Source organism: Lampetra fluviatilis, chromosome 32 (assembly GCF_964198595.1).
Source record: "Lampetra fluviatilis chromosome 32, kcLamFluv1.1, whole genome shotgun sequence".
Taxonomy (NCBI): domain Eukaryota; kingdom Metazoa; phylum Chordata; class Hyperoartia; order Petromyzontiformes; family Petromyzontidae; genus Lampetra; species Lampetra fluviatilis.
The window spans coordinates 12,396,714-12,410,705 of record NC_136306.1 but is presented as its reverse complement, the minus strand read 5'-3'; positions in this window follow the sequence as shown (position 1 = coordinate 12,410,705).

Below are 13,992 nucleotides of genomic sequence, written 5' to 3'. Positions count from 1 at the left end.
GAGGGGGGTAGCCCTTGCACGTATGCAGGGACAAGTTCACAACCCACTTGCTGTACTGCCATCCTGGCCTCCTCGCAGCCCAGCAGGTTGGGGAGTTTCACGAACGTACGTGATCCACCAACCCTTGCCTGCAAAGTGCCGGACTGCAGGTGTGTTGCTGAGATGGCGTTATTCCCTGTGACTGCTAAACTATGTTTGTCGTGGGATAAATGTGCATACGCCGGGGAGTGGTGGTGCAATGGTTAGCGTATTGCGCCCTGAGTTTGAGTGCAGCTAATCCGTGCCGAATATCAGAACTGATGCCGGTCCTTGGGCTCCCCGAGGTCTATTCGGCCTTACGTCATGGTCTGGGCGAGGTTTAAACATCGCTATTGGGGAGACAAAGGCGGCCGGGCGTGGTTCTGGCCACACCATCCCGTCGTGCGCTCACACCTACTTTAATACTTTCGGTCGGACTTGGCTCTTACTCGACCATGAGGTACACGCAGTTGGTAGTTGGATACATCTCTCTTGGGGGCGGTATAGCCTCGTCAATGGGTACCACATCCACCCACTATACCGTGACGACGCCTCTTGGACTATTCAAAGCTTACCCGTGTTGAAGCGAGCGTGAGTTAACTCTCATGGGCGACCGAGCCATTGGTGGAAATTACACATTACTGTGACGGTGCCAGGTCGTCCCTTGAACACGCAAGTGTTAATTGTTCGATGTAACAATGTGTGTACTGTATGCATATTTCAGGAAACGTGGTGGGATATATCTTAGTGCAACGAGTCCTACAATCTTAATTTTAGAACTTTCGTGACTGCAGGAATTATTATTTGGTTCTTTCGGTTAAGTCACGTCTAAAGATAAAATAATAAATTAAATTAAATAATAGAATACGACGTTTCGATTGCAACACAAGCAATCATCATCAGGTATAATGAAATAGCGACATAATATCTAACCAGAAAACTATAGACAGACATATTAGCAGACAGATATCACAAGATACATACATAGCGAGAGCAACACAGGTGACAGAGAGGGGTGATCGTCTCTGTGGGGTGGCCTTAAATAGACAGAGGGGGGGCGGAGGCAGAGAGAGGGAGGGGGGTTAGAAAAAATTAGCATATCAATGAGTGGTCCAAAAGAAAACGTGGTGCTGCGAGTACGATGGCACAGCAAGCAAGCCTGAAAATCAGGAGAAAGACACACTAAAATTAAATAACCTAGTAAAATATCGAAATGTAATGTAATACAACACAGAGGGTCGGTCAACACACAATTAACGCATAGCCTGGTTGATTACGTATTTCAAAGATTGCTAAGTTAGAATTTAAGTGTGAACATTCTAAAGAGGACACAGGCAGAGAAAACAAGTCGCCAGAGAAAGAGAAAAAAGATAAGCTTAAAACTTCCCCGTAGAAGTGGTTCAATCTTAATTTTAGAACTTTCGTGACTGCAGGAATTATTATTTGATGTGATACATGAATACATGATTTGGAGTGATACATGATTGATCGTGATTTCAAAGTCCCCCCCCCCCTCCATTGACGAAGCTACAAACTCCTTTCGGACAGTCCGGAACACAGCCCAAGGCGTCTTACAAGACAACAATGATAATGTGTAATTACTATCTTACGTTCGGGCGCGATTCAATATGTATTTATTTTAAAACCAAGCTATGTCCATAGTATAGGTTTTTGGGTTAGATCGCGTAAATATATACATGTGTCGTTAAACCCGCCACCACCCGACACAGCCAATTAGCAAAGCTTGCCACGTAAACAGAACGTGCCAATTCGTTACGAGTACAGCACACCGGTGGGTTGGAGAGCAAATCCACAACATTTGCAATCTGAGTACGAATTTCGCCACTAATTACAGCAAGCTGTGTCGGGTGGTGGTGGCGGATTTAACGACACATTCATATTCACGCGATCTAACCCAAAACAACATATATTATGGATGATATTGGTCGCGAAAGCCTACTACGTGTTGAACAAACAGCGTCGTATTTGCTCCTTCACAATGATTATATGATCACAGAGCTTAGGCAATTGTTGGCGCCGGTTCTGGCTACCGACCCGCTTCCCTGTGGTATCCTTGTGTTCTCAGACCCAACTTTGCAAGAGCAACGCAAAACACACACACACAACATCTCACAGCTTATAACAGCAGCCCATGTGCACTCTCACGTGGAACGAACTCGTCACTCTCCCACGTGCTTCACAATCGGCCATTGTCAGGCGGTAAATGACGCATTCACAGAGCTCGCCGAGCAGGTTTAAAAACCCGAACAACAGCAATTGGTCGAGAGGGCCCTGCATTGGTATGTCGTGGCTGTGTGTGGGAGGAATCCAGAGTCCCCGGAGAAAACGCACGCATACGAGGGGGGTAGCCCTTGCACGTATGCAGGGACAAGTTCACAACCCACTTGCTGTACTGCCATCCTGGCCTCCTCGCAGCCCAGCAGGTTGGGGAGTTTCACGAACGTACGTGATCCACCAACCCTTGCCTGCAAAGTGCCGGACTGCAGGTGTGTTGCTGAGATGGCGTTATTCCCTGTGACTGCTAAACTATGTTTGTCGTGGGATAAATGTGCATACGCCGGGGAGTGGTGGTGCAATGGTTAGCGTATTGCGCCCTGAGTTTGAGTGCAGCTAATCCGTGCCGAATATCAGAACTGATGCCGGTCCTTGGGCTCCCCGAGGTCTATTCGGCCTTACGTCATGGTCTGGGCGAGGTTTAAACATCGCTATTGGGGAGACAAAGGCGGCCGGGCGTGGTTCTGGCCACACCATCCCGTCGTGCGCTCACACCTACTTTAATACTTTCGGTCGGACTTGGCTCTTACTCGACCATGAGGTACACGCAGTTGGTAGTTGGATACATCTCTCTTGGGGGCGGTATAGCCTCGTCAATGGGTACCACATCCACCCACTATACCGTGACGACGCCTCTTGGACTATTCAAAGCTTACCCGTGTTGAAGCGAGCGTGAGTTAACTCTCATGGGCGACCGAGCCATTGGTGGAAATTACACATTACTGTGACGGTGCCAGGTCGTCCCTTGAACACGCAAGTGTTAATTGTTCGATGTAACAATGTGTGTACTGTATGCATATTTCAGGAAACGTGGTGGGATATATCTTAGTGCAACGAGTCCTACAATCTTAATTTTAGAACTTTCGTGACTGCAGTAATTATTATTTGGTTCTTTCGGTTAAGTCACGTCTAAAGATAAAATAATAAATTAAATTAAATAATAGAATACGACGTTTCGATTGCAACACAAGCAATCATCATCAGGTATAATGAAATAGCGACATAATATCTAACCAGAAAACTATAGACAGACATATTAGCAGACAGATATCACAAGATACATACATAGCGAGAGCAACACAGGTGACAGAGAGGGGTGATCGTCTCTGTGGGGTGGCCTTAAATAGACAGAGGGGGGGCGGAGGCAGAGAGAGGGAGGGGGGTTAGAAAAAATTAGCATATCAATGAGTGGTCCAAAAGAAAACGTGGTGCTGCGAGTACGATGGCACAGCAAGCAAGCCTGAAAATCAGGAGAAAGACACACTAAAATTAAATAACCTAGTAAAATATCGAAATGTAATGTAATACAACACAGAGGGTCGGTCAACACACAATTAACGCATAGCCTGGTTGATTACGTATTTCAAAGATTGCTAAGTTAGAATTTAAGTGTGAACATTCTAAAGAGGACACAGGCAGAGAAAACAAGTCGCCAGAGAGAGAGAAAAAAGATAAGCTTAAAACTTCCCCGTAGAAGTGGTTCAATCTTAATTTTAGAACTTTCGTGACTGCAGGAATTATTATTTGGTTCTTTCGGTTAAGTCACGTCTAAAGATAAAATAATAAATTAAATTAAATAATAGAATACGACGTTTCGATTGCAACACAAGCAATCATCATCAGGTATAATGAAATAGCGACATAATATCTAACCAGAAAACTATAGACAGACATATTAGCAGACAGATATCACAAGATACATACATAGCGAGAGCAACACAGGTGACAGAGAGGGGTGATCGTCTCTGTGGGGTGGCCTTAAATAGACAGAGGGGGGGCGGAGGCAGAGAGAGGGAGGGGGGTTAAAAAAAATTAGCATATCAATGAGTGGTCCAAAAGAAAACGTGGTGCTGCGAGTACGATGGCACAGCAAGCAAGCCTGAAAATCAGGATAAAGACACACTAAAATTAAATAACCTAGTAAAATATCGAAATGTAATGTAATACAACACAGAGGGTCGGTCAACACACAATTAACGCATAGCCTGGTTGATTACGTATTTCAAAGATTGCTAAGTTAGAATTTAAGTGTGAACATTCTAAAGAGGACACAGGCAGAGAAAACAAGTCGCCAGAGAAAGAGAAAAAAGATAAGCTTAAAACTTCCCCGTAGAAGTGGTTCAATCTTAATTTTAGAACTTTCGTGACTGCAGGAATTATTATTTGGTTCTTTCGGTTAAGTCACGTCTAAAGATAAAATAATAAATTAAATTAAATAATAGAATACGACGTTTCGATTGCAACACAAGCAATCATCATCAGGTATAATGAAATAGCGACATAATATCTAACCAGAAAACTATAGACAGACATATTAGCAGACAGATATCACAAGATACATACATAGCGAGAGCAACACAGGTGACAGAGAGGGGTGATCGTCTCTGTGGGGTGGCCTTAAATAGACAGAGGGGGGGCGGAGGCAGAGAGAGGGAGGGGGGTTAGAAAAAATTAGCATATCAATGAGTGGTCCAAAAGAAAACGTGGTGCTGCGAGTACGATGGCACAGCAAGCAAGCCTGAAAATCAGGAGAAAGACACACTAAAATTAAATAACCTAGTTATTTAATTTTTTTGGACCACTCATTGATATGCTAATTTTTTTCTAACCCCCCTCCCTCTCTCTGCCTCCGCCCCCCCTCTGTCTATTTAAGGCCACCCCACAGAGACGATCACCCCTCTCTGTCACCTGTGTTGCTCTCGCTATGTATGTATCTTGTGATATCTGTCTGCTAATATGTCTGTCTATAGTTTTCTGGTTAGATATTATGTCGCTATTTCATTATACCTGATGATGATTGCTTGTGTTGCAATCGAAACGTCGTATTCTATTATTTAATTTAATTTATTATTTTATCTTTAGACGTGACTTAACCGAAAGAACCAAATAATGAGTCCTACAATATATGAGTTAGGTTATGCAATTATGGCACATATTCGAAGACCTTGTAATTCTACAGGTGAATATTTGAAATGATTGTTTTCAGTTTTATAGTACCACTGTGGCAAAAATAAATAAATGTATCTCCTTTATTTCAACGAGGTGTGAGAACCCATTGAGTATACGCGCCTTGTTGTAAAGGGCACGCTGTGTTTCCCAGATAAAGACGTGGAGAACAACAAGCTATTGAGAGCCCTTGAATGAGAGAAGTAGGCGGTGCAGTGGTTGGCACACTGCGCTATGAACCTGGCCAACCTGAGTTCAGTGCCCGGCCACGTCTTGCAGAACGTTCCCCCCACGTTACTCTTTGCCGACCCTTGGCCAGCCCACATCTCGCCAACATAAAGTATGGTGATCCCCCCCCACCCACCACGATACCATCATCCAGCAGTGGATTAACAAAGGGGTTGCGAATTTATAGTACAGTACTGCACCGTATTATGAATTATACAAAACAGGACTGCATGAATATTCTACGCCAGCTATTTTGTCGCCATGAGGAGTGTTCAATTGCTAATCGCGCAGCCGGTGTTGCCCAATGCGAACAAGACGCACACGGTATTGACATGACACACGATGGGGCTGATCACACACCTCCAAGAATGCACACTGTAGCGGCGTCCAGAATAGCCTCGCAAGACCACCACGGCCACTCATTGTCGCAGCTTTGTGTGTTAAACTATTGTTCTTGTGCGCGTGTGTGTTAAATTACTGTTCTTGCGTGTGTGTGTTAAATTACTGTTCTTATGTGTGTGTGTTAAATTACTGTTCTTGTGTGTGTGTGTTAAACTATTGTTCTTGTGCGCGTGTGTGTTAAACTATTGTTCTTGTGTGTGTTAAACTATTGTTCTTGTGTGTGTTAAGCTATTGTTCTTGTGTGTGTGTTAAACGATTGTTCTTGTGTGTGCGCGCGTGTGTGTTAAACTATTGTTCTTGTGCGTGTGTGTTAAACGATTGTTCTTGTGCGTGTGTGTGTGTTAAACGATTGTTCTTGTGCGTGTGTGTGTGTTAAACTATTGTTCTTGTGCGCGTGTGTGTGTTAAACTATTGTTCTTGTGCGTGTGTGTGTGTTAAACTACTGCTCTTGTGCGTGTGTGTGTTAAACTACTGCTCTTGTGCGTGTTAAACTATTGTTCTTGTGTGTGTGTTAAACTATTGTTCTTGTGCGTGTGCGTGTTAAACTATTGTTCTTGTGTGTGTGTTAAACTATTGTTCTTGTGCGTGTGCGTGTTAAACTATTGTTCTTGTGTGTGTGTGTTAAACTATTGTTATTGTGCGTGTGTGTGTGTTAAACTACTGTTCTTGTGCGTGTGTGTTAAATTACTGTTCGATAGAGTATAGTGGTGTTGGATGTGCTGTTACTGTGTAGGAAGTACATTATTCGTATTTTGTATATATTTAGTTAGCATGAACAACACAAACACGTGTATATGCACACACCACGTATGCAATCTTAACGAACAACTAGCTTTTAAAAAGGAGCTACTGTATTGCTAAATAAACACTTAAGCACAGAGCCAAAAATAACTTAACGTGGACATTACATCATTTCCCAACTTCACCAGCAACATCCTTGTTACGTTTAAGTGTGTACTGCACATGTATATGTACATGTAACCATTAATCTACGTCTAAGCAATTTTCATAAACTTGTAGCTGCAAAATACACCGCGTTGCCAACACGTATGGACACCGCCACTGTCATAATGATAATCCTGACGATGTTGCAATGGCTCATATTGTTTGGAAGTTACGTGGCGGAGTAGCCTCAATGAGAACGCGAGTTGATTATTTATTTATTTACATGTCGAGAGGTCCCGCCCAGGAGGCTGTGGCCGGAGGAGACCGCGGAGCGAGTCGGGTCCCGGTGTCAACCCGGAACCCGCGCGCTCCCTCTCACCTACCTGCTGCTGCTATCCACGTCAACACTGGGCAGCACACACCTACAGCGTTGTTTAACTTCTCTCTCTCTCGCCTGAGTGGCCGTGTCTATGTGTTTGTCTCGAGCCGAGCCCGTGTGTCTCTCGCTGTCTCTGTCTGTCTCCCTGTCGAGCATTTCTTTGTCGGCGTGTGTAGCAGCTGTCTCTGGGTCTGTGTGTCAGTCGGCGTGCGTGTCTCTCGTTAGTACTGTATATCTATTTGTCTCTGCGTGAGATACCTGTGTGTTAACACGCTGCGTTCTCTAAACTGGTGTAACTTCAATAGTGCCGCTGCCAACTTGTCTACAGTCATTAGACCACCCCTGCCTCGAGAGGAGCAGCACACCTGCCTCTGTGACATTACTACTCTCAGACTCGAGGGAGTTGACTGTCAGTCTACGACGCGTCTGTGGGCGCAAGGATGCCGCCACCTGCATAGCCATGGCCAGTCACTCGTCCGCTCCGGCTCTGAGCCTCAAGTCTGATGTTTCTGCTACCACCGCCGCCGTGTTGAGCCAAGATCTCGAGCTGACTCTCATTCACCTCGACGACGGCGACCATCAACATTCAGACGCCGACTCGCTCGAGGAGTGTTCTCTCGACTCGTTCGTCAACTCCGTGTCCCCGAGCCAGGACCCTGTGGGGGGGGGAGTTGGCGGTGGAGTCGCTGCTGCTGCTGCTGCTGCTGTTGGTGTTGGCGGAGGAGTCGGAGGCTCCACCTTGACCCCCCCGTGGGGTCGCCACGGCCAGCGAAGCGATGTCGCTGCTGCCCAGGGAAGCCGAGAAGAGAAGACGATGTCAGGACGACCCAGAGCTGCCATCAACGGCACGAGTGACTGTGGAGGTGGTGGTGGCTCACATTCCCCCAGACCCGCTGCCGCTGCTGCTGCTCCAGTGACGCTGCGGGAGCTGGCGATGCAGTTCACGGACGGGAGCGGCGTGTGCGGAGCGGTCACCCCTCCATGGGGCGATCCTCAGTACGACTCTGAGCAGTGGCACCACCACCAAGCCCGGCACCACCACCACCTCCTGCTCATGCACCAGCGCAATCAGCAACACCACCATGAAGCAGCTGCTGCTGCTGCTGCTGCTGATCCACCTCACCATCAGACGAAGAGGCAAGCTTCATTCGGGTCCAGGCGTGAACATTCCAGATCATCTATCTCAGGAGGACCACCACCATCATCAGGAGCAGCAGCGGGAGGAGACCAACACGGGGTGTCCTCAACCTCCCCTGGGTCAGGACGTGGAGACATGGGGCCTGGCTCCATGCAGTTGGTGGAGTGTCTCCTGACGGAACTCTACGACTCGGGACAACTCCTGCAGCGAGGAGAGAGCTTTGACAGCTCCACAGAGGCGTCGGGCACCGACCGCCCAGGGCCAGACTCCAACTACTTCCAGGAGCTGAGCGCACGACGCACAGTGAAGCTGCAGCAGCAGTACCTGGCCAGCAAAGGTGAGAGTGGCAGTGGAGGAGTCAGCCAAGTCGTGGAGCGCCTGGGTTCGTTATTTGTCTCTTACGTTTGTTAGCCGACTGGTTCGGGAGGTCTCGTACAGAGGCCCTCATGGAATCTTACGTCTCGAGTGTCAAGACTCGATTACCTGCGCGTTATGGAAAAGGTGCCTCGAATGCAGTGATGTCGATGTGGGTTGGTGGATCACCTAAAGATGGGACCGCCATGTCTGTGTAGGATTTGATCAAATGTTTGGAATAAGAATGTTTGCTTCATCTGCACCATATGCAGGCTTTCTCCATCCCACTCGAAATGATCGACCTTCTGCAAATATAAAAAAATGATTGGTCAAACATTCGAAATTGATTGGCCAACCATTCCAAATCATGACCCTCTTGAAAATTATTCTTAAGACTTGGACATTTTTCTTGAAGAATTGGCATTGAACTACACTCCAGTTTATTATTTAGCATTATTGTTTTTTAAGTCTTGCTATTGGGGGTGTATGGCTCATTCCATTGAATGAAGGGAGGCATTTTGGCGTTGTCAATATACTGGTCAGCCACTCTCCGTGGGATACAACAACAAGTCCCACGTTGTGGCAAGATAAACAGTGGTTGTCCCGAGTGCCTCAGAGACACTAATTTATGTGAGCTCCGCGTCCCACATTGACTCGAGCATTGACATAATTTGTCTTGATGAATATATACATGCAATGATGACATGACAGTTTGTGGCACCTTCCACAACAATGAATAAACATGCCTTTTACATCTACAGTCTTAAAAAATGTCCATGTACATAATTATCTCAGAATAAATCTATTTGCATATGGTCTGCAAATGTGCTTTGTGCTGGATCACTGCCCACTGTTGAGTGGTTAAAATAAACTGACATCGCTTGCTGGTGCCAAAGTCATGTTCTGGGCAAGTGGCTATTGAACGTCTCTTGAGTCCCACTGGATACGTTGGAGCATTGCGTGGCGAACACTGCAATAGGGGCACAACCTAGGCTGGATTGACCTCGTGCATGTCCTGTTGTTGTAACGCTCTTAACCGCCCCTACTCGGCATCTGTGAAAAAGAGCGTTATAGCCCATCGGATTCCTCCAGCATAAATCTATATTTTGATTCTGCCATGGTCGGGTTAATATTGTCACTTGCGTCGTGCGCGTGGCTTGGGAATCTGACGAGGTAGAGTCGGAGAGTATTCGGCATTGTAGCGAGGTGTGTTCACCGCCACGCCACCATTGCCCATAGGCTGAATATGCAGACACAATACTGCACGTGCAGCACAGTGTCGTGTATGCATACGCACCCACGTGTCGTTTTGTGCATGTGTTTAGAGTTTGCGTTGGGTGTAGATATATACATGATGTGCTTATGACCAATTCAACCACCATCCAGAAAGACGCCGGTGCTATACACTCATGCGGGGCTGCGGAGTGTGCAGGAGAGAGCTGTGCCGCAACATGAATTGTACTAAACACCATGTTGAGATATAACCCCCACGACATTGACGTTGGGAGGCATCTCATCGAGCAGTGGATTGACCACATGGGCTGCTCTACATGTATTTTTTGCAAGTGTTTAAATTGTAAACAGTGACCAAACACTTGTTAGAGATGTGCCCGGAGTCTCTTTGAATCCAGTAGCTGCAAAGGTTATTATTACCGTATATTTTGGGCACCACGGTGGCTAGGAGATGTTAACGACCTCTCAGAGTATACAGGAGGTCGTGGGTTCGATCCCGACCCTGATGCCTGTATATTTGGAGTTTGCGTGTCTCTCCCCGTCGTCGTGTGGATTTTTCTCCGGTCCTCCAGTTTTTCTCTCCACATTTAGAAAAATGCGTTTAAAGTATTTGGCCGGTATACATTTCAACATGATAAGCCACTTCGTTGCGCTATATCGTCTGTGGCCAGGTCGCTTCTGAACAAGAGCTGTATATCTAAGTGGGCCTTACCTGGTGAAATAAATATAGTTGTCGGTTTTTTTTACATGCACAGTACAATACAGTAGTTGGTTTTAGTTGTGTGCATGCGGTGATCGATTGCATTGAGTGTGGTCCCACCCTTGGAGTCTAGGGTTCAGTCGATCTCACCTGTGTAGTAGACTGGGTGAGCGACCATTATGTCCCTGCATTTCCAGTCTACCGTCCTTGTTGGGATAAGTACCAATATCCTGTGCAATGCTGCATGTTAGCTTTGTGGTGGTATTGGGATAAGTACCAATATCCTGTGCAATGCTGCATGTTAGCTTTGTGGTGGTATTGGGATAAGTACCAATATCCTATGCAATGCTACATGTTGGCTTTGTGGTGGTATTGGGATAAGTACCAATATCCTGTGCAATGCTGCATGTTGGCTTTGTGGTGGTTTTGGGATGAGTACCGATATCCTGTGCAATGCTGCATGTTGGCTTTGTGGTGGCTTTGGGATGAGTACCGATATCCTGTGCAATGCTGCATGTTAGTTTTGTGGTGGTATTGGGATAAGTACCAATATCCTGTGCAATGCTACATGTTGGCTTCGTGGTGGTTTTGGGAAAACCTCCGAAGGGTGCTGGGCAACCGCTCGGTGGCACCATGCCACGTCTCCACGAGACGTGTGTGTGTGGTTCTGCCTCTTCTTGTAAGGGACCCCAGAATGCAGGGTGCACCCATTATTCAACCATGTGCGATCGGGCTGTAATTAGCAAAGGTCATATCGGACAATGTAGCGATAACAGCCATGGTCATGGACCTATTATCGCGTTTAAACATTTGCACAGTGAACACTTGTCAACGCTGCACACCGACTCGCACCACGAATAAGAGCGGCAGTTTTACACACCGTGCTTACTGCTTACCCAGCAGTAGCTGCAGGATGTGCATGTGGGCTTTTGGCGATCTGTATAAACATTGCCACTGTTGCTTTCATGTGAAGCTAACGTGCCCGCCGACAACAATAGGCTTGTGTTGTTAGTGTAAATCCTCACCCCCCCTCCCCAGCGCATGTCCACCCACCCATCGGTGTCAATGGGTAGACCGCGCTCCGTCTATGGGCATGGCGCGAGAGGTGGGGTAAAATGTGAGTACTCCCACCTTTCATCTCGTGGAGGCCCTTCTGTCAGCAGTGACTTGAGCAGGCAATTGCAGGCCTGCACCTTTCCCCCGTTTTACTGAACAGTACTTACATTACAGTCAAAAACATCCAAGACAGGAATACATTACAGCACGTCGCTTCTAAAGACTCGAGGACAACGCAGGAACTCGTCTTTGGACTGACTGCAGGACCGGAGCTCTCATCCTTGACCCTATTAGCCACCACTCCTATTTTCCGCAAATGTTCCTAACCACGGATAATAGGATATGCGAAATTGATCCCCCGCATTGCAATGGATAAGAGGCCTTCTGTACGCTGCAAATGGTTACCCGACACTTGCTCTCGTGCACCTGTGTTTAGCCACCACTGATGGTTGGAAACCATTCTCTTCTATTGCCTTAAATGACATTGTCTTTGTAACTCAATCGGCGTCTTAAGCACCGGCCACGCTGCTTGTGTAATACACGAGTGCTGTTCAACGCACGTCTCTCTGCGGTGCGCTGCAGTGCCACGATGCATGCGAAATGAGCACCTGCCGTTATGACGCCATGCGTCGCGAATACAATGTTGTGTCTGCACTGAACTATGCACCTCCTGAGTTGAATTCCCAGTCATGGAATGGCCAGTGGTGAATGACATCTGAACTGGTCTCGGGGAGCGGTGCAGCATAGTTCTTCGTGCACCGCTCAGAACCTGGCTACTGGAGTTGAATTTACGGTCGCAGCTAAGAACAGTAGCGAGCGATAGCTGAACCGGTCCTGAGCGCCTCACTTCACGAACCTGCACTGACCAGTGTGGTGAAGTATGGTCCAACAAACCCCTATGACGGATATGGCCAGGGGGACGCCTTCGTCCAGCAGTATATTGACAAAGGTATCGCCACTAGTATTACTGTCCTGTATTAAGATCCCTTGAGATCGCAGGAAAAGAAGACGAGCTTGAGCGTATGCCTGTTAAAACGACCTTTTGACTGTGCTCCTCTCAATTGGAGGCTCTGAGCCACTGGTAGAAATTTCACATTTCCATGGTCTATCTAGGATGTCAACTGCTGACTTTAAGCAAAATCATATTCGTTCACTTTGCATTTCCTAGGTGGTTGATGGGCTTAGTTGACACATGAGCGTCATTTGTATTCATGACCTTCCACTTGAAATACAGAAAGTCAACTTTTTTTCAAGGTTTCTGCTTGCTCAAATTAGCATTAAGACGCCGCTTATCATTGTAGACGCCGAAAGGGCGATGCTAATAAGATGGAAAGTGAGCTGCAAAGCGGTAAAGGAATAACATTGATTTAAAATGCTTTGCCTTGCAGCTACACTGCTAGACTCACAATCGGAAGGCTGCGAAATCAAATCCTGGTTGGGCATCGACTCGGCTCATCATTGCACTCGGGCTGATAAGGGAAGGGACCACTTTGCGATGAAACAACAGTGGAGATACGGGACCCGCTGGCTTGACTCTCATAACGACGGTGTCAACAACAATACAAGTTATGAAACAGCTTGTTTACCACTGGCGGATGCCACTCTCGTTGAGTGCACTTGCCTCAAGCTCCGTGGTCGAGAGGATGTTTTTTGGAACGACAAGTGTCGCCACCTTTTGTTCATCCAACTAGCGGGGCCCCTTCACGCGCCGCTGTGCACTGTTCAGCTCTGCTCGAGCCGCTCCTCGGGGTGTTTGCGATCATCTGAGCAAACCCTGTTATTGACCTGAAATCCATTTTGATGTGGTAGATGTGGCAGGCCCTGATACTTCATAGGGTGCGCACACTTTTGTCCATGACCCATTGCAACTAAATTCATGGGACGCGTGCCAAACGTTTGACTCGCAATCCGAACGTCGGCAATTATAATCTCGGTCTGGAGTTTAACACAGCTCATCGTCCCTCCTGGAGTCAATAAAATAAGTTCCACTCCTAGAGAAGGTAATGCATTTGTTCGTTGTAAAAATGTGAACTGTATATGCTGTCAATTCTCGTTGCACTCCAGCCAGAGCCAAGTGAGACTCAACCAGGCATTGAAACGTCTCTGCTGGCACCACTTCGGCACAGGATGTCGCCGATGTTGAGCTATGACTACGGGTCCCGTGTTTAGTCGTCGCGGTGTGCTGACTAAAGAGTTCTCTCCTCTTTGTTATGGCCACGCAAGTCGGGGTTGTGAGGTAGTGGGAGTATAGCGCACTCATTATAAACGTGCCATGCTGTATTGTTTATTTGTCAAGATTAGTTCTGCTCTTACAATGAACAATTCAACTCGGCGTACAAAGTCTGATAATGTTGATGC